Genomic DNA, 21,786 nt, shown 5'->3' with positions numbered 1-21,786 from the left:
TCATACCTGTTATTAAACCTTTAACAAATAGAATGAATTTTTAAATGTGCATTCTAGGCATATTATACACACGTAGTTACATACATGGTTACACATACAAGTAACCATTTGTTAAGCACCTACTACGTATCGGCTTATTATCGGGCTCGGCTCATGTATTTCTAATTCTCACAATTACCCTGGTGTACAGATCAGGAACCTCTGAGGCTCACAAGTGGCAGCCAGATTAAAACCCAGGAAGCTCTAAAGCCTTTGCTTTGGGGAGAACTGCCAACGCCTGGTGATTTGTGGGGGCGTTTTCTGGTTGTCACAAGCAGCTAGGGGAACTGGCATTTAGTGCTCGAGGCCAGGTCAGCGCTGCTCATCGGATACGTATTCTCCACCATGCGCCCCCTCAAACGCCGACAGCACTCTAATGAGAGAGGGAGAGACTCCAGACAGCATCCCATCGGGTTTCCTCTTCCCGAGACTCATTTTCAGCCCTTAGGGGAAGACGGCGGGGAGGAGCCCGTTTTCGGTCCCAGTGCAGACACCCTGCCGGTCCCGCGGTGCGCACAGGCACAGGAACGCATAGCCGGGACGGGGTTCACACATCCCCCCGCACCCAGGGTCCACTCCCAGCCATGGCTGCCCCGGCCCCGCACTCGCCACGTCCCCCGCGCGCTCCCAGACACATGAGCGCGGGGACCCGCTGGCCCCTCCGCCGCTCCGGGGGACCCAGCTGAGTCAGACGCGGACGCAGATAGCGCCAGGCCTGACCCCGAGCGGCCGGAGGCCGGGACCGCCCCGCACGCGCGCTCACCTCGGCCCGCGGCGCCGGCTCCGGGCGCACTTCCGGGAGCTGGGCGGCTGCGCGCGCCTCAGGCGGCAGGCGAGCGACGTGCGGCACCAGGCGGAGCTAGGGGCGGGGCTGGGCTGATACCGAAGCTCCTATTGGCAGTCGGGGACGCCCCGCCCCTCTCTGGCGCTGCGGCCCAGGAGCCTCCGCCGACACTGCAGTGCGGTTCCCGAGTCAACGCCACCCTCGGTTCCTTTCGTCACTTACTAGTCACTGTTCCTGACTTCCTTCACTTCTCACCCGTCATTTATTGCGCGCCTATTCTGTGTCAGGCACTCCGCCAAGCACTGCGAGGTCTTCAAAGATTATTTCTTTGTTTCTCCCAAACCCTTCCTGCCAGTCCCCACACCCAAAGCTGCAACGCTCTGCCATTATCCCTGATTCTTAACCGGCGCCTTGCTCCTCCTATCCGTTCTTCCCTCACTTGGCCTCCCTGAGACATTTGATTTGCCCCAACCTTCCTCCTCTGTCTTGATTCTCCCACTCTCACCAGCTCTGCATCCCCTGGGTCCTCTCCCACTTCTCCCTATTCGGTTGGGGCTAGTCCAATGTAGTGCCATCCTCTTTCCACCTACGTCTCTCTCTCAACAAATGTCATCCCTGACTCTTCCCTTCTTCCCTTTCCCACACGCCGGCAATGGCTGAATCCTCTGATTTTACCTCATTGTCTCTCAGACACCTCGCCCTCTCTTCTCACTACCCCTCCCTCGGCTCAGTTCCACACTATTTGTAATGGCCAAGGCTTTCTTACCCTTTCCCCGGCGTCCAGTGTTGCCGGTTTCCAGGCCATCCTGTGCTGGGTCACGACAGTCATCTTGTGATACTAAGTTGCCGTAATAGAAGTATCATGTCAAAGTTTGGGTGTTCCATCTTGGGCAACTGGCAAAGAGGAGAGTATTCCAAAAAAAAAAGAGCTGCCATGTTCCCCAATAATCTATGGAAATAAAATTAATAATAAATAAACAAAAATTTTAAAAAGAGCTGTCATTATCATAACGTGTCTTATACCTGTCCCATGTTTACAAGAATTAAAGATATCTCCTCTGGAGGAATAAAGCTTCATGCGGGGAAGGGATTACATCTTCATGTACCTGAAAAACTGACCAGTGGAAAAGGGACTGGACATGTTCGCTTAAGTCCCAGGGTCTGAACAAGTTCCTGTGTGTGAAACTGTTTCAGCCTGACATAGGTGCAAGTTTCTAGTCTTTTTTTTTTTTTTTTTTTTTTTTTGGTAGAGACGGGGTTTCACCATGTTGACCAGGCTGGTCTCAAAATCCTGACCTCAGGTGATCCACCCGCCTCGGCCTCCCAAAGTGCTGGGATGACAGGCATGAGCCATGGCACCTAGCTGGAAGTTTCTAACATTCATGTGATTGACGGTGCTGCTTTGAGTTCCTGAGAAAAGCATGGCTAACAATTTACCAGGCACATTTAGAGGGACACCTTCATTGGGTGTTGCTTCCAACATCAATGTGCTCTGCTTCTAAGAAAGTTAAGAGATAAGGTGGTTTGGAGGGGAAGATTATATAAGTTTTATCTTCAATGTGTTCGCTTTTAGCTGATCAACACCCAAGGAAGATAACAAGAATTCAAAACCATTAATTGGGTCCTGACTCCTTTGTGAAACTGATGGAAGCTAAAACTTTTCCCAAGAAAAATGCACATACACATCTACATACAACACTTTGCACTCAAATTCAGGGAGCTAACACAGCCTTGAAACCCATCCTTGGAACCCACAAACCTCAGGTTGAGAACTCTAATCCTGGTAGATGGTTCCTGATATGAAAATGACACTTTGGGCCGGGCGCGGTGGCTCAAGCCTGTAATCCCAGCACTTTGGGAGGCCGAGACAGGCGGATCACGAGGTCAGGAGATCGAGACCATCCTGGCTAACACTGTGAAACCCCGTCTCTACTAAAAAATACAAAAAACTAGCTGGGCGAGGTGGCGGGCACCTGTAGTCCCAGCTACTCGGGAGACTGAGGCAGGAGAATGGCATGAACCTGGGAGGTGGAGCTTGCAGTGAGCTGAGATCCGGCCACTGCACTCCAGCCCGGGCGACAGAGTGAGACTCCGTCTCAAAAAAAAAAAAAAAAGAAAAGAAAATGACACTTTGAAGTTTAATGATTTCTTTATAAACTGGCACCTTAGGAAAAGGCATAAACACTTCTTTCGAAACAGGCTGAACAACCAAAAGGTTTTTTAAAATAGGGAGATATCTACCTCAGCTTAGGAAATAATGAAAAGGTGTCATCTATTTCTATTATTCACTCACTCATTCAATAAATATTTACCAGATGATGTGCCCAGCACTCTTCCAATAGCTATCTATGCAAGAATGAACTAAACACACAACATCCCAGCCCTCCCAGGACTTATATTTTGTAGGGTGAGCTAGACAACAAATAAATACACAAGTAGTAATTATAGGTGTTGTGAAGAAAATCACGTTGGGGTAAGGAGGAGAGGTAGTGTTAGACCTGGAGTGCAAGTTATACAGGATGGTCAGGGAAGGACTAACAGATAAAACAGCCTTGAATCCAGACCTGAAGTTAATTAAGAAGCAAGTCTTGTGTGTATCTGTGGGAACCTCCAGGCAGAGGAAATTGCAAAAGTTTTTGTTGTTGTTTGAGACAGAATCTCGCTCTGTTGCTCAATGCAGTGCCAGAATCTTGGCTCACTGCAACCTCCACCTCCAGATTTAAGTGATTCTCCTGCCTCAGCCTCCTGAGTAGCTGGGATTGCAGGTGCACGCCACTGTGCCCGGCTACTTTTTATATTTTTAGTAGAGACGAGGTTTCATCACGTTGGCCAGGCTGGTCTCAAATTCCTGACCTCAGGTGATCCACCTGCCTCAGTCTCCCAAAGTGCTGGGATTACAGGTGTGAGCCACCACGCCCACCCACAAATGTTTAAGCCCAGAGACAACGAGTGACAATAAAGAGAAGAGGTATAAAGACCAAGCCCTGGACCACACCAACATAAAGGGTCAGGGTAATAAGAAAAATCTATCAAAGGAGAAAGAGACTGAGGAGCCACTGAGGTAGAAGGAAAACGGAGAGCAGTATGCGGGAAACCAACTACATAAAGTGTTCAAAGAAAGAGAGAATCGCTGGGCGCGGTGGCTCATGCCTGTAATTCCAGCACTTTGGGAGGCCGAGGCAGGCGGATCACCTGAGGTCTGGAGTTCGAGACCAGCCTGACCAACATGGAAAAACCCCATCTCTACTGAAAATACAAAATTAGCTGGCGTGGAGGTGCACGCCTGTAATATACAAACTGGCACCTTAGGAAAAGGCATAAACACATAATCGTTTGAGCCTGGGAGGGAGAAGTTGCAGTGAGCCTAGATCACACCATTGCACTCTAGCCTGGGCAACAAGAATGAAACTCTGTCGAAAGAAAGAAAGAGAGAGAGAGAGAAGGAAGGAAGGAAGGCAGGAAGGAAGGAAGGAAGGAAGGAAGGAAAGAGAGAATCATCAACTAATCAAATGCCATGATCAAATGTAAGATGAGGATTAAGAATTGACTATTTGTTTGAGCAACAGAATAAAATCACTGGTGACCTTGACTAAGAGTGGTTGGAAGTAGAGAAATCCTGAATGGAACAAGTTCAATAAGGAACAGGAAGAGAATAATTAGTGCAGCAAATATAGACAAGTCATTCAAGAAGTTTTGCTATAAAAAGAAATAGCAAAATGAGACAAATTAGGAGATCTTACAGCATGCTTACACACTGATTAGAATGATCCAGTAGGGAGGAAAAATTTGTATGGAAGGGGAGAAAAAGTGACAATTACTGAAAAATATTCTTGAGTAGAAATTGATTTTTGAATTACAAGGCTTCTGGGTACTTGCATAATCTAGGCCACATGGAACACCCACAGAAAACAATCTCCACTAAAGAGGAGCTTAAAGTCAAAAGTTACAAGCCACACCAAAAGCAATTCCTCATACAGAGAAAATGGGGAATGGAGAGGTGTTGATCAAAGGGTGCAAAAGTTCCAGTTAAACAAGAGGAGTAAGTTTAGCAATCTATTGCACAGCGTGGTAAACGTAGTTAATAACAACATATACTTCAGGCTGGGCATGGTGGCTCACGCCTGTAATCTCAACACTTTGGGAGGCCGAGGCGGGCGGATCACAAGGTCAAGACCATCCTGGCTAACATGGTGAAACCCTGTCTCTACTAAAAATACAAAACATTTAGCCAGGTGTGGTAGTGGGTGCCTGTAGTCCCAGCTACTCTGGAGGCTGAGGCAGGAGAATGGCATGAACCCGAGAGGCGGAGCTTGCAGTGAGCTAAGATTGCGCCATTGCACTCCAGCCTGGGGGACAGAGAGAGACTCTGTCTCACAACAATCAAAAAAAAAAAAATGTTCATCATCACTCGCCATCAGAGAAATGCAAATCAAAACCACAGTGAGATACCATCTCACACCAGTTAGAACGGGAATCATTAAAAAATCAGGAAACAACAGGTGCTGGAGAGGATGTGCAGAAATAGGAACACTTTTACACTGTTGGTGGGATTGTAAACTAGTTCAACCATTATGGAAAACAGTATGGCAATTCCTCAAGGATCTAGAACTAGATGTACCATATGACCCAGCCATCCCACTACTGGGTATATACCCAAAGGATTATAAATTATTCTACTACAAAGACACATGCACACATATGTTTATTGCAGCACTATTCACAATAGCAAAGACTTGGAATCAACCCAAGTGTCCATCTGTGACAAACTGGATTAAGAAAATGTGGCACATATACACCATGGAATACTATGCAGCCATAAAAAAGGATGAGTTTGCCTCCTTTGTAGGGACATGGATGCAGCTGGAAACCATCATTCTTAGCAAACTATCACAAGAAGAGAAAACCAAACACCGCATGTTCTCACTCATAGGTGGGAACTGAACAATGAGATCACTTGGACTCGGGAAGGGGAACATCACACACTGGGACCTATCATGGGGGGGGGGGGAGGGATTGCATTAGGAGTTATACATGACATAAATGATGAATTGATGGGTGCTGACGAGTTGATGGGTGCAGCACACCAACATGCACACCAAATATACATATGTAACAAACCTGCACGTTATGCATATATACCCTAGAACTTAAAGTATAATTAAAAAAAAATAAAATAAATGTATATTTCAAAATCACAAAAAGAATAGATTTTAAATGTTCTCACCATAAAAAATAAGTAGGTGAGGTAATGAATATGTTAATTAACTTGATTTAAACTTTTACAATGTATACCTACATCAAAACATCACATTATAGCCCATAAATATATACAATTATTATTCATCAATTAAAACTAAAAATAAATGTTTAAAACTCTATTATAAATGACAATCACTAGTTACTAAAACAATGAAAGCACGTGCACTCCAAAATTCAGAGATAATAGAGTAATCTGAAAGATATTTTAAAATAAAAATTCTGAGTTGTTCAAAGAGGTTAAAAAAAGTAAAAGCTGTAGACCAAAAGAACCATGTGGGGAAAAAAAGAAGAAAGAAAGAAAGGATGAAGGATGGAAGGGAGAAAACAAAATAAAACTGCAGGATCAAGTCTATTTCTTATAGACTAAAAGATACTAACTTTTTGGCTGGGCACGGTGGCTCATGCCTGTAATCCCAGCACTTTGGGAGGCCGAGGTGAGTGGATCATGAGGTCAAGAGATCGAGACCAGCCTGGCCAACATGGTGAAATCCCATCTCCACTGAAAACACAAAAATTACCTGGGTGTGGTGGCGTGTGCCCGTAGTCCCAGCTACTCAGGAGGCTGAGGCGGGAGAATTGCTTGAACCCAGGAGGCGTAGGTTGTAGTGAGCTGAGATCTCGCCATTGCACTCCAGCCTGGCGACAGCAAGACTCTGTCTCAAAAAAAAAGAAAAAAAAAAAAGATATTAACTTTTTTAATTAGGGGAAAAAAATAGTCTAACATTGATGAGAGTCAGACATGGCAAATATCTTTGTTCCCATTGTAGAGATTAAAAACAAAATTCGAGATCCAGAGTGTGTAAATGCCTGATTGAAAGCTGCAGACATTGTTACTGAGGCTGAATTTCAACTCTGCTTTTTCTGACTGCAGATCCCATGCTCTGCCCTCTCTCTGCTGCATTTGTCCCAGGATAAAGTAGGGCTCACAGGACAAGCTGTTCAAAGAAATTGTATAAGGTTTGGGCAAACTATCATGGGAGATACTGTGAGAACTTGAAATGAATATATGGATGAAGTTAAATTGCATGAGATTGTTGTGAGCCAGATCAGTTATTTCAACAAACATTCTCTGGAACCGAGGAGCAGAAAGATTTGGATTGACTCAAGGTGAAAGGAACCTCGGCGTCAGTGGAGCATATCAGTGTAAGCCGTGTGGAAATGGCTGACCACACGGACAAGGAAGGGAAAGGAGACCAGAACAGAAACCACTCCCAACACCCTCCCTTTGCCGTCAAGATGTAGTTTGTTTCCTGTTGACTTCAATACAGCAAAGAGTGATTTAATTCATGGCAGAAGGAACCTGAACCGTCTTTTAAGGACTATTGAGAGAACAGAGAATTAAACAAGATGGTCATTGCTTTTCTCTGGTTAGGAGAAATACTAACATATGTCACGTTTTATGTGGGATGTCCTGGAGGAGATCTTTAAGATGTTCAAGAGGCCGGGTGCAGTGGCTCACGCCTATAATCCCAGCACTTTGGGAGGCCGAGGCAGGTGGATCACAAGGTCAGGTGTTCAAGACCAGCCTGGCCAACATAGTGAAACTCCATCTCTACTAAAAATACAAAAAATTAGCCAGGCATGGTGGCGGGCGCCTGTAATCCCAGCTACTCGGGAGGCTGAGGCAGGAGAATCACTTGAACCTGGGAAGGTGGAGGTTGCAGTGAGCCAAGACTGTGCCACTCCACCCCAGCCCGGGTGACAGCGTGAGACTCCATCTCCAAAAAAAAAAAAAATAATAATAATAATAATAAAACTATTCAAGAAGGTTCAGGTGAGGCTGGGAAATGACTTCCTATAGTACCTACAAGTGACACACAGGACCACAAACCTGGATTGAGTCCTGGAGTATATACCTTAAAAAAAAATGGTGGATAAATCCTCATGCGTCTCTCACCAAATGAAATTTTTTCCTGAAGCCATAAAATGTCTTTAGACAAGGTATTCTCTATCTGAGACTTCAGGATTTCAATGACTAACTCCCCTGTATGCAAGTGTTTGTAGGTATGGGCATTGTTCTCAGATGGAGTTAAATTTAAAAAGTCATTGCATACTTAGGCAGACCCCTTCGAACTTTTAAATCCATGGGCCTGGAGATGTGATAAAGAAGTTAAGCTCGGCCGGGCGCGGTGGCTCAAGCCTGTAATCCCAGCACTTTAGGAGGCCGAGATGGGCGGATCACGAGGTCAGGAGATCGAGACCATCCTGGCTAACACGATGAAACCCCGTCTCTACTAAAAAAATACCAAAAACTAGCTGGGCGAGGTGGCGGGAGCCTGTAGTCCCAGCTACTTGGGAGGCTGAGGCAGGAGAATGGCGTAAACCCGGGAGGCGGAGCTTGCAGTGAGCTGAGATCCGGCCACTGTGCTCCAGCCTGGGCGACAGAGCGAGACTCCGTCTCAAAAAAAAAAAAAAAAAAAGAAGTTAAGCTTCACTGGTATTGAATACAATGGACTGGCCAGCTCCTTGGTTTGCTCGTATGTTGAACAGGCTTCAGTCAGGATATAGAAGGTGCCATAAGGGAACGTGAGGAGGCCCACGCCATGGAGCAGTTAAAAGTGAGGTCCTGGGCCGAGTGCAGTGACTCACGCCTGTAATCCCAGCACTTTGGGAGGTGGAGGCCGGCGGATCACGAGGTCAAGAGATCAAGACCATTCTGGCCAACATGGTGAAAATCCATTTCTCCTAAAAGTACAAAAAAAAATTAGCTGGGCGTGGTGGCGCTCGCCTGTAGTCCCAGCTACTCACGAGGCTGAGGCAGGAGAATTGCTTGAACCTGGGAGGCGGAGGTTGCAGTGAAACGAGATCGTACCACTGCACTCCAGGCTGGCAACATAGTGAGACTCAGTCTCAAAAAAAAAAAGTGAGGTCCTGGGCCAGGTGCAGTGGCTCATGCCTGTAATTCCAGCACTCTGGGAGGCTGAGGCAGGCAGATCACAAGGTCAGGAGTTTGAGACCAGCCTGACCAACATGGTGAAACCCCGTCTCTACTAAAAAAATACCAAAAACTAGCTGGGCGAGGTGGCGGGAGCCTGTAGTCCCAGCTACTTGGGAGGCTGAGGCAGGAGAATGGCGTAAACCCGGGAGGCGGAGCTTGCAGTGAGCTGAGATCCGGCCACTGTGCTCCAGCCTGGGCGACAGAGCGAGACTCCGTCTCAAAAAAAAAAAAAAAAAAAAGAAGTTAAGCTTCACTGGTATTGAATACAATGGACTGGCCAGCTCCTTGGTTTGCTCGTATGTTGAACAGGCTTCAGTCAGGATATAGAAGGTGCCATAAGGGAACGTGAGGAGGCCCACGCCATGGAGCAGTTAAAAGTGAGGTCCTGGGCCGAGTGCAGTGACTCACGCCTGTAATCCCAGCACTTTGGGAGGTGGAGGCCGGCGGATCACGAGGTCAAGAGATCAAGACCATTCTGGCCAACATGGTGAAAATCCATTTCTCCTAAAAGTACAAAAAAAAATTAGCTGGGCGTGGTGGCGCTCGCCTGTAGTCCCAGCTACTCACGAGGCTGAGGCAGGAGAATTGCTTGAACCTGGGAGGCGGAGGTTGCAGTGAAACGAGATCGTACCACTGCACTCCAGGCTGGCAACATAGTGAGACTCAGTCTCAAAAAAAAAAAGTGAGGTCCTGGGCCAGGTGCAGTGGCTCATGCCTGTAATTCCAGCACTCTGGGAGGCTGAGGCAGGCAGATCACAAGGTCAGGAGTTTGAGACCAGCCTGACCAACATGGTGAAACCCCGTCTCTACTAAAAATAGAAAAATTAGCCGGGTGCAGTGGCACACGCCTGTAATCCCAGTTATTTGGGAGGCTGAGGCAGGAGAATCGCTTGAACCCGGGAGATGGAGGTTGCAGTGAGCCGAGATTGCACCACTGCACTCCAGCCTGGGCGACAGAGCGAGACTCTGTCTTAAAAAAGGAAAAAGTGAGGTCTTTACATTGTCACTTATTCAACATATTGAGACATATTGAAGTTAATATGTGCAGGAATCAGTGGATTTATGGATTATATTACCTAGTTTTAACTAAATTAACCCTAGCAAAAGGGATCCTAGTTTTAAGTTTCTTGCAAAATAATCTCAATTTGAAGATAACAGTAACAACGCAGGCACATGTAAATAGCAATAAAACAGCATAGCTACACTTCTAACTTGAGTCCTTTTGCAGATATGTCGGAAAGTAATGATAATGCCAATGAATCAGATCTAACCAAAGTCAGGCAAAATAATTTCAAATATTAAGAAGTCTATTAGAAATGTGCATTTATGGCTGGGCATGGTGACTCAAGCCTGTAATCCCAGCACTTTGGGAGGCTGAGGCGGGCAGATCACCTGAGGTTGGGAGTTAGAGACCAGCCTGACCAACATGGAGAAACCCTGTCTCTACTAAAAATACAAAAATTAGCCGGGTGTGGTGGCACATGCCTATAATCCCAGCTACTCGGGAGGCTGAGGTAGGAGAATCCCTTGAACCCTGGAGATGGAGGTTGCAGTGAACCAAGATCGTGCCATTGCACTCTAGCCTGGGCAATAAGAGCAAAACTCCATCTCAAAAAAAAAAAAAGTGCTTTATATTTGTATCACTATACTGAATGGCGCCTTAACAAGATGTATATTTATGTGTATGTATTTACACTGAGTGTGTAAATTAGATTTGAAATGTTTATGTATTTATACACACACTAAGTATAAATATGTGTGTCTATATATTTGTACCCATATATAAGTATATATAAATATATATGCATGTATGTGTGATGTATGTATATTTATGCAGGTTATGGATACAGAATTTATATATATACAGATTGTATATATAGATAGTAAGTATACACAGGTACTAATATATGCATATATTACACATACAGAACATGAAGAAAATTTAACAAAGCTTAAAGTCATATTCTATCAACTACTTTATGAAACTTCATCAAATCAAATGAAAACTGGTGGCCTCTTTGGAGGTTCTGATATATAAAAATCAATACACAAAATATTCCATATAAAAAGTTTTGTGCGGCCAGGCGCGGTGGCTCACACCTGTAATCCCAGCACTTTGGGAGGCGGAGACGGGCGGATCACGAGGTCAGGAGATCGAGACCATCCTGGCTAACACGGTGAAACCTCATCTCTACTAAAAATACAAAAACTTAGCCGGGCGTGGTGGCAGGTGCCTGTAGTCCAGCTACTCAGGAGGCTGAGGCAGGAGAATGGCGTGAACCTGGGAGGCGGAGCTTTCAGTGAGCCGAGATGGTGCCACTGCACTCCAGCCTGGATGACAGAGCAAGGCTCCGTCTCAAAAAAAAAAAAAAAGTTTTGTGCTTTTCACTTTAAGCCCCTTGGTAAAAATTATGAAAATGCAATGTCTCTTCCAATTAGTTTGTAAGAGCTACTGACTCACATCAGAGACTATGGAAATTAGTAGCCACATTTCATCAAAATTTTTAGCTTAATTAGCAGATGGCATTGAAAAACAAATATCATTTTTAGTATCTGCTGCCAATGATGTACTTTACCCATTTGGAGGTTTGGGAGGTTTCTTTTTTCACTTTTGACAACCATTATAAATAAGTGTCAAAAATAAACTGAATTTAGAACCCGACTTTAAAACTCTCTGTATTACAGAGTATTAAAGATTTGCTCAAATAATGAGGTGTATTATATTTTTGGTGAGAACTTTATTTAATAAATAAGATATATATTTTAAAATATTATTTTTCCATTTTTACCATACCCTTTTTAACTTTCAGTTTTGAATATGTTTTATAATGTACAACATGTAGGCAAAATAACACATGTATACATTATTTGTGAATACATACATACACAAACAGAGGATACATAGTCTCAAAATACTTTTACTGGAAAACAATGATTGGCCGGGTGCAGTGGCTCAAGCCTGTAATCCCAGCACTTTGGGAGGCCGAGACGGGCAGATCATGAGGTCAGGAGATCGAGACCATCCTGGCTAACATGGTGAAACCCCGTCTCTACTAAAAATATATATAAAAAAAAAAAAAAACTAGCCAGGCGAGGTGGCGGGCGCCTGTAGTCCCAGCTACTCGGGAGGCTGAGGCAGGAGAATGGCATAAACCCGGGAGGCGGAGCTTGCAGTGAGCTGAGATCCGGCCACTGCACTCCAGCCTGGGGGACAGAGCAAGACTCTGTCTCAAAAAAAAAAAAAAAAGAAAGAGTAGATCTCCCTGTTCTAGGTCTGAGAACTTCTTAAACTGGGCTACAGATCAGACTCACATGGAGGGCACGTTAATTCCACATTATTTTGACTTCTTTTTTTTTTTTTTTTGAGACGGAGTCTCGCTCTGTTGCCCAAACTGGAGTGCAGTGGCCGGATCTCAGCTCACTGCAAGCTCCGCCTTTAGGGTTCACGCCATTCTCCTGCCTCAGCCTCCCGAGTAGTTGGGACTACAGGCGCCCGCCACCTCGCCTGGCTAGTTTTTTGTATTTTTTAGTAGAGACAGGGTTTCACCGGGTTAGCCAGGATGGTCTTGATCTCCTGACCTTGTGATCCACCCGTCTTGGCCTCCCAAAGTGCTGGGATTACAGGCTTGAGCCACGGCGCCCGGCTATTTTGACTTCTTTCCTGAATCAGATTATCTGAGAAGCAGAGTCTGGAAATATGATTTTTTAACAACTTCCAAAGTGCTGTTTTTGGCACTGATTGTGAGTGGCATTAAAATCCGTGTTCATAAATAATTGTCTATTAAATCAAACTTCAGGACACAAACAGATGTTAGTTGCCAAAACGTATGTGGGCAGGAAGGATGATAATACAGGGAGTAATACAATTAACTGGCAATCAAGATGGCTTTGGAAGAAGTTAAAATAGAACAAGGTTTCCGGGCTGATTTTTATCCAGAACTCCTAACATAGATATCCCCAATATAATAATATATTAGAGCCATCTTTATGCATCTCAATCCTCTCATTAGTAAAATGAGAGAGAACAATGCCACTTAATGCTCAGGACTGTTAAGCGAATTAAATGAGACAATATATGTAAAATACCTAGAACAGTGCCTTGGCACACAGCAAAATCTAGCTGTTATTGAGATATCGTAATTTGTATGTATCATCTGTTTTAGGATAGGTGATTCCTAGAAAGAATAGTAATAAAAAAGTATTAGAAGTGAGCATAAATTAACTGGGCATGGTGGTGCATACCTGTGGACCCTGCTACTTGGGAGGCTGAGGTGGGAGGGTCACTTAAGCCTCAGAGGTTGAGGCCACAGTGAGCCATGATCTCACCACCACACTCCAGCCTAGGTGCCAAAGCTCAAAAAAAAAAAGGAACTGAGCAAAAATATTACCACACCATTATTTTTGCCACAATGTTTCAACAGCATCCAGATATCCCAGAAGAAAGAAAAAAGCTGTAATTATCAAACATAAAAGTCTCAACTAAATGAACTTAATTATGTAAATTGTAAGACATTCTGTAATAACGTAATAAATATCATATTTTAATCTCAAAATTAAAACCCAAAGGAATTACGTGACTGTGGCCTCATAGAGACACCTAATGACCATGAATGTGGTTTTCTGTGTTAGGCCAATGTTTACTGTTTTATTTTATTTTGTTTTGTTTTGTTTCTGTCTTTTTAGAGTCCTGCCTGTACCTCTGAGCTTAATCTCTGTTCTGGTAAGATGTCAAGATTCTGGCCTCCTCCACCAAGAAGGGGGCCAGGGTTTCAGCCACAGAGCTTCACCACCAAATGTTGAGACATCATCTCCCACTGAAGACTCTATGTTGATTTCCCTTTTGAGCTTCAGTTCCTGCCAGAAAAAGAGCTGCAGCCTTCAGATGCAGATTTGGGAAGGTTCTGAAGTCTTCAGGCTTCTTGTTTTTTTGTTTTTTTGTTTTTGAGACGGAGTCTGGCTCTGTCACCCAGGCTGGAGTGCAGTGGCTGGATCTCAGCTCACTGCAAGCTCTGCCTCCCGGGTTCACGCCATTCTCCTGCCTCAGCCTCCCGAGTAGCTGGGACTACAGGTGCCCGCCACCTCGCCCGGCTAGTTTTTTGTATTTTTCAGTAGAGACGGGGTTTCACCATGTTAGCCAGGATGGTCTCGATCTCCTGACCTCGTGATCCGCCCGTCTCAGCCTCCCAAAGTGCTGGGATTACAGGCTTGAGCCACCGCGCCCGGCCTCTTTAGGCTTCTTTATCTCATTAGCCAGGGATCCTTTAAAACTTAGAGAGTTCCACACAGGTAACAATCTTAGAGGGATTATGGAAGAGGCCTCGTGTCCCCTTAAACCTTCCACCCACCCAGAATTCTTTGGTCCTCCGAAATGTCTCACTTTGACCCCTTGTTAGCTGAATTCTGATTTTTGTACAGTCACTTGATGCTGCCTGTGGCCTCCTTCACTTTCAGGTGCCTGACTCGTTGCTGGACTGATGGCCCTGCTGACTTTGGACAGTCAGACTTTAGCCTTGCTGGGTCTGTGACATCTATCTCACCTTGAAAGCCAGGACTCCTGAAATCCCATCAGTACTGAGCTGTGGGAGGCCTCATCTGTCCCTGCCGCCTGCTGCTGGGGATGGCTAGACGCCTGCCCACGTGGAGATTTTCTCTGCACTCGGTTTTTCAGACTGAACCTTTCTCCCTCTGACAGAACCTTCCAGGAGCATGTGGTGGCTCCTGAAGGTCTCACGGATCAATTTTTAGAAAGCAAGTTTTTTCTTCCCCTGGAGAAACAGCAAGATTGGTGACTCGTCTGTCCCTGCTAATTAGCACAAAGGGTCTGAACACTGGGGAACACAGAGAGAGAAGATGATTGGAATTAACCAGACACCAGGGTTGAAAAAAAAAAAAAAAAACCTGAATGTAGTGGTGCTCAGAGAACAGAAAGAAAATAAAGTGAATCAGCAGCAGTGGTCTGCTGTAGAAAGTCTTGAGGAGAGCAACTGTAGAGTGCCTCGGGTTGCCTGTGGAGATAGGAAGAAGCAGCCGCATGTAGCCAAAAGCACCAAACAAAAACCCCATCTTGGAAGGGGCTGGTTACCAGGAATTAAGCAAGGAATGCATTCATTTAAGCTTACAGAGTTCTATCCAAGGTCAGTTCTCCTCTCTGAGGCCGATATGGACCCTTCCAACCAGGAATTGGAAACTGGCAGCATGTATTTTCTTTTTCTTTTCCTTTTTCTTTTTTCGAGACGGAGTCTCGCTCTGTGGCCCAGGCTGGAGTGCAGGGACTTGATCTCAGCTCACTGCAAGCTCCGCTTCCCGGGTTTACGCCATTCTCCTGCCTCAGCCTCCTGAGTAGCTGAGACTACAGGCGCCCGCCACCTTACCCGGCTAGTTTTTTGTATTTTTCAGTAGAGACGGGGTTTCACTGTGTTAGCCAGGATGGTTCTCGAGCTCCTGACCTCGCGATCCGCCCGTCTCGGCCTCCCAAAGTGCTGGGATTACAGGCTTGAGCCACCGCGCCCCGCCAAAGCATGTATTTTCTTTGGCAAGCACAATTTAAAAAAATGTACTTGAACTGGAATGCCTTTTAGTCATGCATACAATTTGCAGTGGGTCATAAGTCTGACTATCCATTATTATTACTATTATTATTATTCAGAGATGGGAGGGTCTAGCTATGTTGCCCAGGCTGGGCTTGAATTCCCGGGCTCAAGGGATCCTCATGCCTCAGCCTGCCAAGTAGCTAGGACTACAGGCTCAAGCCACCATGGCCAACTTTGACCATCCCTTTAGCTCATGTGTTTTTGACATACTTACAGTACCATCTGGACCCTGAAGGCATTCGAGCAAGACTGCACTCAAATATTCTCCAGAAGGCAGAGGAGTTAAGGTTAATGATGCTCACCTCGGAGTCTGAGTTGTAGAGTCTACTGGGGATGCCCAAAGCCTTTGCTGGTCACAGGGCCTAGGAGCTGACTATTGCAGATTGGGCGGGGTGCTGCTCTTGCTAAATCCCTTACCCCACAGTTCACTTGATACTTATTATCAGTCTGTGGCCTCCACCAGATGGTAGGCATCTAGGAACTGTTGTTCCCCCCAAGATCCTTATTATTCAGGGAACTCCCAAAAGAGAAATACGAAGGAATTTGGTCAAGGTCAACAGATAAGAATTTAGTCTAAAGCCAGGCACGGTGGCTCACACCTGTAATCTCAGCACTTTGGGAGGCCGAGGCAGGTGGATCACGAGGTCAGGAGATCGAGACCATCCTGGCTAACATGGTGAAACTCCGTCTCTACTAAAAAATACAAAAAATTAGCCGGGCGTGGTGGCAGGCGCCTGTAGTCCCAGTTACTCAGGAGGCTGAGGCAGGAGAGTGGTGTGAACCCGGGAACCACAGCTTGGCAGTGAGCTGAGATTGTGCCACAGCACTCTAGCCTGGGCGACAGAGCAAGACGCTATCTCAAAAGATAAAAATTTAAAAAAAAAAAATTTAGTTTAGGTCATAACTATATCCCAAGAACCAAAATTTAGATACCATGGTCCAAAATTCAGAGCATAGTATTTACAATTGTGACACCCCTGGCCAATTCCTGTCTTATGGGCACAAGCTATACAGATATCAGCCAGTGTTCACTGAAGGAAATGAAGGGAAGAAAGGAACTCAAATCTCAAGCCTGTCTGGGAGAAATAAGCAAGTTTTCACGGTTATACTCACTTATAAACTGGGATCTCGCCTTTTTTCCAGTGAAGAATCCACTGAATTATCTTAACTTTCCTTCACATACCTGAAAACAGATATATTCGAGGAGACATGGGTTGGTGTAGACAATGCTTTTTTGTTTTTGTTTTTGTCCCCCCCCCCATCCTTTTATCCCTACACGGCTACTTCTAAAACTGCCTGCTCCACTCGGGGGTTCCAGGAGGATAGCCTTGGGTTCAGGACAGCCACGTTCTTTTTCTTCCAAATTGTATCATTTGGACATCTAGAAAACAGGGTCCTCTGGTCCTCCATGATCAATTTCCACCCATCTCTGCACCACTCATTCCCGAACTTTTATTTCTTTTTCCTTTTTTTTTTTTCTTCTTTCAAGACGGAGTCTTGCTCTGTCACCCAGGCTGGAGTGCAGTGGCATGATCTTGGCTCATTGCAACCTCCGCCTCCCAGATTCAAGCAATTCTCTTGCCTCAGCCTCTCGAGTAGCTGAGATTACAGGCTATGCTCGGCTAATTTTTGTATTCTTAGTGGAGACAAGGTTTCACCATGTTGGCCAGGCTGGTGTCGAACTCCTGACCTTAGGTGATCCACCCGCCTTGGCCTCCCAAAGTGCTGGGAGTACAGGCGTGAGCCACTGTGCCCGACCATTCCTGAGTTTTTTTTTTTTTTTGAGACGGAGTCTCGCTCTGTCGCCCAGTCTGGAGTGCAGTGGCACGATCTCCGCTCACTGCAAGCTCCGCAGCCTCCTGAGTTCACGCCATTCTCCTGCCTCAGCCTCCCCAGAAGCTGGGACTACAGGCGCCCGCCACCGTGCCCGGCTAATTTTTTTTTTTTGTATTTTAGTAGAGACGGGGTTTCACCGTGTTTGCCAGGATGGTCTGGATCTCCTGACCTCGTGATCCGCCTGCCTCGGCCTCCCAAAGAGCTGGGATTACAGGCGTGAGCCACCGCGCCCGGCCTCCTGAGCTTTTAAATCATGCCTCCTTGCTCCTGCCTGCCTAAGACGTAAAAAAAACAACAAATACCCTAACTTCGCTTCCTGAAAAACCACTTAAAATACACCAAATGATCTATTAACATATATTCCTAGAATTCCAACATACAGATTTGCGAGATGGTAGAACAAGTGCCTAAAATATGGCTTATCTATGGAATATTAGGAGATGGTAGTTTAGAAAAGACTACAGGAACATCACCTTTTCCTTGACTGCACATGTGGCTTGGATTTAACAGACCAAAACAGGGGTGAAAGCTTTATTGTGGTGCCTGTCGAGAATAGACAGTCGGAATAGATAGTCAGAACATCAGTAGATAGTCAGAATAGACGGTAATGGAAAGGATAGTTTCACAAGACTTTATTCTCAGGCTTAATTACAACCAATAAAAACTTATAAGAAAAAAAAAGGTACTATCAATGAATTTCACTGTATAAATATAGCATGAAATGTTTACTAAATGAACAGGATTTTTCATTTATATATCTTGTAATTCTTCACTATTCTAATTGAATCTGAGCCAAGAATAGAAACTCAGTACATTTATTTTCTGGTGCCTTAAAGAGAAAAAAGGAAAAGTTTTGTGTAAGTAAAACAGAATGTATTTATAAGAACAGACTGCTTTTCTTTAAAACAGCTTCCAAAAAATTTGTTTCTGAATCTTTTTTTCTTTTTTTTTTTTAGACGGAGTCTTGCTTTGTTGCCAGGCTGGAGTACAGTGGCACAACCTTGGCTCACTGAAACCTCCGTCTCCCGGGTTCAAGCGATTCTCATGCCTCAGCCTCCCGAGTAGCTGGGGCTACAGGCGCCCGCCACCACGCCCAGCTAGTTTTTTTTGTATTTTTAGTAGAGACTGGGTTTCAGCATGTTGGCCAGGATGGTCTTGATCTCTTGACCTCATGATCCACCCGCCTCAACCTCCCAAAGTGCTGGGATTACAGGCGTGAGCCACTGCACCTGGCCGGTCTTTGATTTTGTAAACACTTATTATGCCATGAATTCATAGGGAATAGGTTCCAGTAGCCCAGGCTTCTTCCCATTGGTTCTCACAGTGTGCTTCTCTGGGTAGATAGAGCAGGCTGGCACTTCAGTTGAACCCAGGTACTTTTCTCTTTGTCTTCTTTATTTTTCTGATAATTTTCCTTCACTCGTTTCAGGAAGCTATCTTGGCTCTTCACGTGCTTCATGTGCTCAACAGGCACATTAATTCTCTTGGCAAGAATCTTGCCCTTAACTTGTTTGTTTACAACAACGCCAACAGCATGCTGGGGGACACTGTAGACTCTTCCAGTTTCGCCATGGTGACACTTGTGGGGCATTCCTTGTTGAATAGTACCCATTCCCTTGATGTCTACAATATCGCCTTTCTTTTTTTTTTTTTTTTTTTTTGAGGCGGAGTCTCGCTCTGTCGCCCAGGCTGGAGTGCAGTGGCCGGATCTCGGCTCACTGCAAGCTCCGCCTCCCGGGTTCACGCCATTCTCCTGCCTCAGCCTCCCGAGCAGCTGGGACTACAGGCGCTGCCACCTCGCCTGGCTAGTTTTTTGTATTTTTTAGTAGAGACGGGGTTTCACCGTGTTAGCCAGGATGGTCTCCATCTCCTGACCTCGTGATCCACCTGTCTCGGCCTCCCAAAGTGCTGGGATTACAGGCTTGAGCCACCGCGCCCGGCCAATATCGCCTTTCTTTTAGATTCGCATGTACATGGCCGAAGGAACAACTCCACGTTTTCTAAAAGGCCTGGAGAACATACATCGGGTGCCTCTCCTCTTTCCCTTTGTATTCATCATTTTGGTGAATTACTGGAAGATGGCGGTTCCCCTGAATCATATTTTTAATGAAACTTTAAAAGAATATAAATGTATGGTAATAAATATTTTCTGTTTCATGTTTATTTAACAACAAAAGAAAGGACATTCATCATTCCTGATTTAGTTACTTTTTTTTTTTTTTTTTTGAGACAGAGTCTCATTCTGTCGCCCAGGCTGGAGTACAGTGGTGCGATCTCAGCTCATTGCAAGCTCTGACTCCCGGGTTCAAGCAATTCTCCTGCCTCAGCCTCCCAAGTAGCTGGGACTACAGACATCCACTACCACACCCAGGTAATTTTTGTGTTTTTAGTAGAGACGGAGTTTCACCATGTTGGCCAGGATGGTCTTGGTCTCCTGACCTCATGATCCGCCTGCCTCGGCTTCCCAAAGTGCTGGGATTACAGGTGTGAGCCACCATGCCCAGCCAAATGTTCTTAATTATTTTATTTTTTTGAGACGGAGTCTAGTTCTGTCGCCCAGGCGGGAGTGCAGTGGTGCAATCTCAGCTCACTGCCACCTCTGCCTCCCGGGTTCAAGTGATTCTCCTGCCTCAGCCTCCCGAGTAGCTGCAATTACCAGCATGCACCACCACATCCAGCTAATTTTTGTATTTTTAATAGAGACAGGATTTCACCACATTGGCCAGGGTGGTCTCGAACTCTTGACCTCATGATCCGCCCGTCTCGGCCTCCAAAGTGCTAGGATTACAGGTTTGAGCCACCGCACCTGGCCTGTCATGCTTTTTATATTCCCTAATATTTTATTATAAAAAATTTCAGACATATAGTGGAAAAAATTGTAGTTAATAGTAGTCTATCCACCACCTAGATGTCACCATTAACATTTTATTACGCTTGTTTTAGCATATCTCTATCCATCTTTCTATCCCTCTATCCTAACATTCAACTATTTTTTCAAAGTAAATTGCAGATATCAGCATTATATCCTCTTAAATACTGCAGGACTCCTATAATTAGCTAGAGTTTTATATTTGTATTTCTTTTTTTTTTTTTTTTTGAGACAGAGTCTTGCTCTGTCGCTCAGGCTGGAGTCCAGCGGTGCGATCTCAGCTCACTGCAACCTCCGGCTCCTGGGTTCAAGCGATTCTCTTGATACTCAGCCTCCTTAGTAGCCAGGACTACAGGCATGCGCCACCATGCACAGCTAATTTTTGTATGTTTAGTAGAGACAGGGTTTCGCTATGTTGGCCAGGCTGGTCTGAAACACCTGGCCTCAAGTAATCGGCCCACCGTGGCCTCCCAAAGTGCTGGGATTATAGGCTTGAACCACCACACCCAGCCTGATATTTGTTTTCGGGTTTTTCTTTTGATGTAAAATTTACATACAATGAAATGCACAAATCTTTAGCATATATTTGCTGCATTTTGACAGGTGCTTACCCTTGTGTGACCCAAACACTTATCAAGGTATAGAATATGGCTATTACCCCAGAAAGTTCCGTTTTCCCCTTCCCAGTTAATCTCCAAGCTTCCTTCCCTCTATTTTAGGTTTTTTTTTAAAAATTATTTATTATTAGTTAATTAATTTATTTATATATTTATTTTTTGAGATGGAATCTCCCTTTGTCTCCCAGGCTGGAGTGCAGTGGCATGATCTTGGCTCACTGCAACCTCTGACTCCTGGGTTCAAGTGATTCTCCTGCCTCAGCCTCCTGAGTCACTGGGATTACAGGCATGCGCCACCATGCCCGGCTAATTTTTGTCTTTTTAGTAGAGATGGGGTTTTGCCATGTTGCCTAGCTTGGTTTCGAACTCCTGACCTCAGGTGATCTGCCTGCCTTGACCTCCCAAAGTGCTAGAATCACAGGCGTGAGCCACCGTGCCCAGTCCTTTTTTTTTTTTTTTTTCCCAGTGAGGTTACAGTAATGGAATACAGAATACGTGGACAGGTTGTGGGTGTAGTTCTTGCAGAATAGAATCCCATGCTTTCGTAATATGTTTGTATTTGGTGAGACCATGGTATTCACTAGCATAAATGGTAGCATGGTATTCACTTTTGGTAATGACTTACAGTGAGATATTTACATTCTTTCACTCACATAAATAATGTTGTCATGAACATTTGCTCATAAATCTTTATACATCTGCATGATTATTAATAGTCAAAATTAGTAATAGTGGCCGGGCGTGGTGGCTCACGCCCGTAATTCTAGCATTTTGGGAGACCAAGGTGAGTGGGTCACTAGAGGCCAGGAGTTCAAGACAAGCCTGGGCAACATGGTGAAACTCCGTCTCTACTA

At 45.2% G+C, this 21,786-nt stretch overlaps 1 protein-coding gene across 4 annotated transcripts in view; it reads right to left on the bottom strand.

The window, feature by feature from the left end:
* The window catches only part of ZNF18 (zinc finger protein 18), a 31,368-nt gene extending 20,231 nt beyond the window's left edge, over positions 1-11,137 (bottom strand). For 2 of the 4 annotated variants that reach the window (XM_033184521.1, XM_033184525.1), the window contains exon 1: positions 803-881. The gene's annotated coding sequence lies outside the window, so the exon portion shown is untranslated. Of the gene's footprint in view, positions 1-802; positions 882-1,589; positions 1,711-11,120 lie in introns of those variants that run through there. The other 2 variants (XM_033184524.1, XM_033184523.1) reach the window with 2 other exon arrangements.
* Positions 11,138-21,786: the final 10,649 nt, after the last annotated feature.

Source organism: Trachypithecus francoisi, unplaced genomic scaffold, assembly GCF_009764315.1.
Source record: "Trachypithecus francoisi isolate TF-2019V2 unplaced genomic scaffold, Tfra_2.0 Lachesis_group20, whole genome shotgun sequence".
NCBI lineage: Eukaryota > Metazoa > Chordata > Mammalia > Primates > Cercopithecidae > Trachypithecus > Trachypithecus francoisi.
The sequence above is the reverse complement of the archived record's forward strand: the minus strand, read 5'-3'. Positions and strand labels throughout refer to the sequence as shown.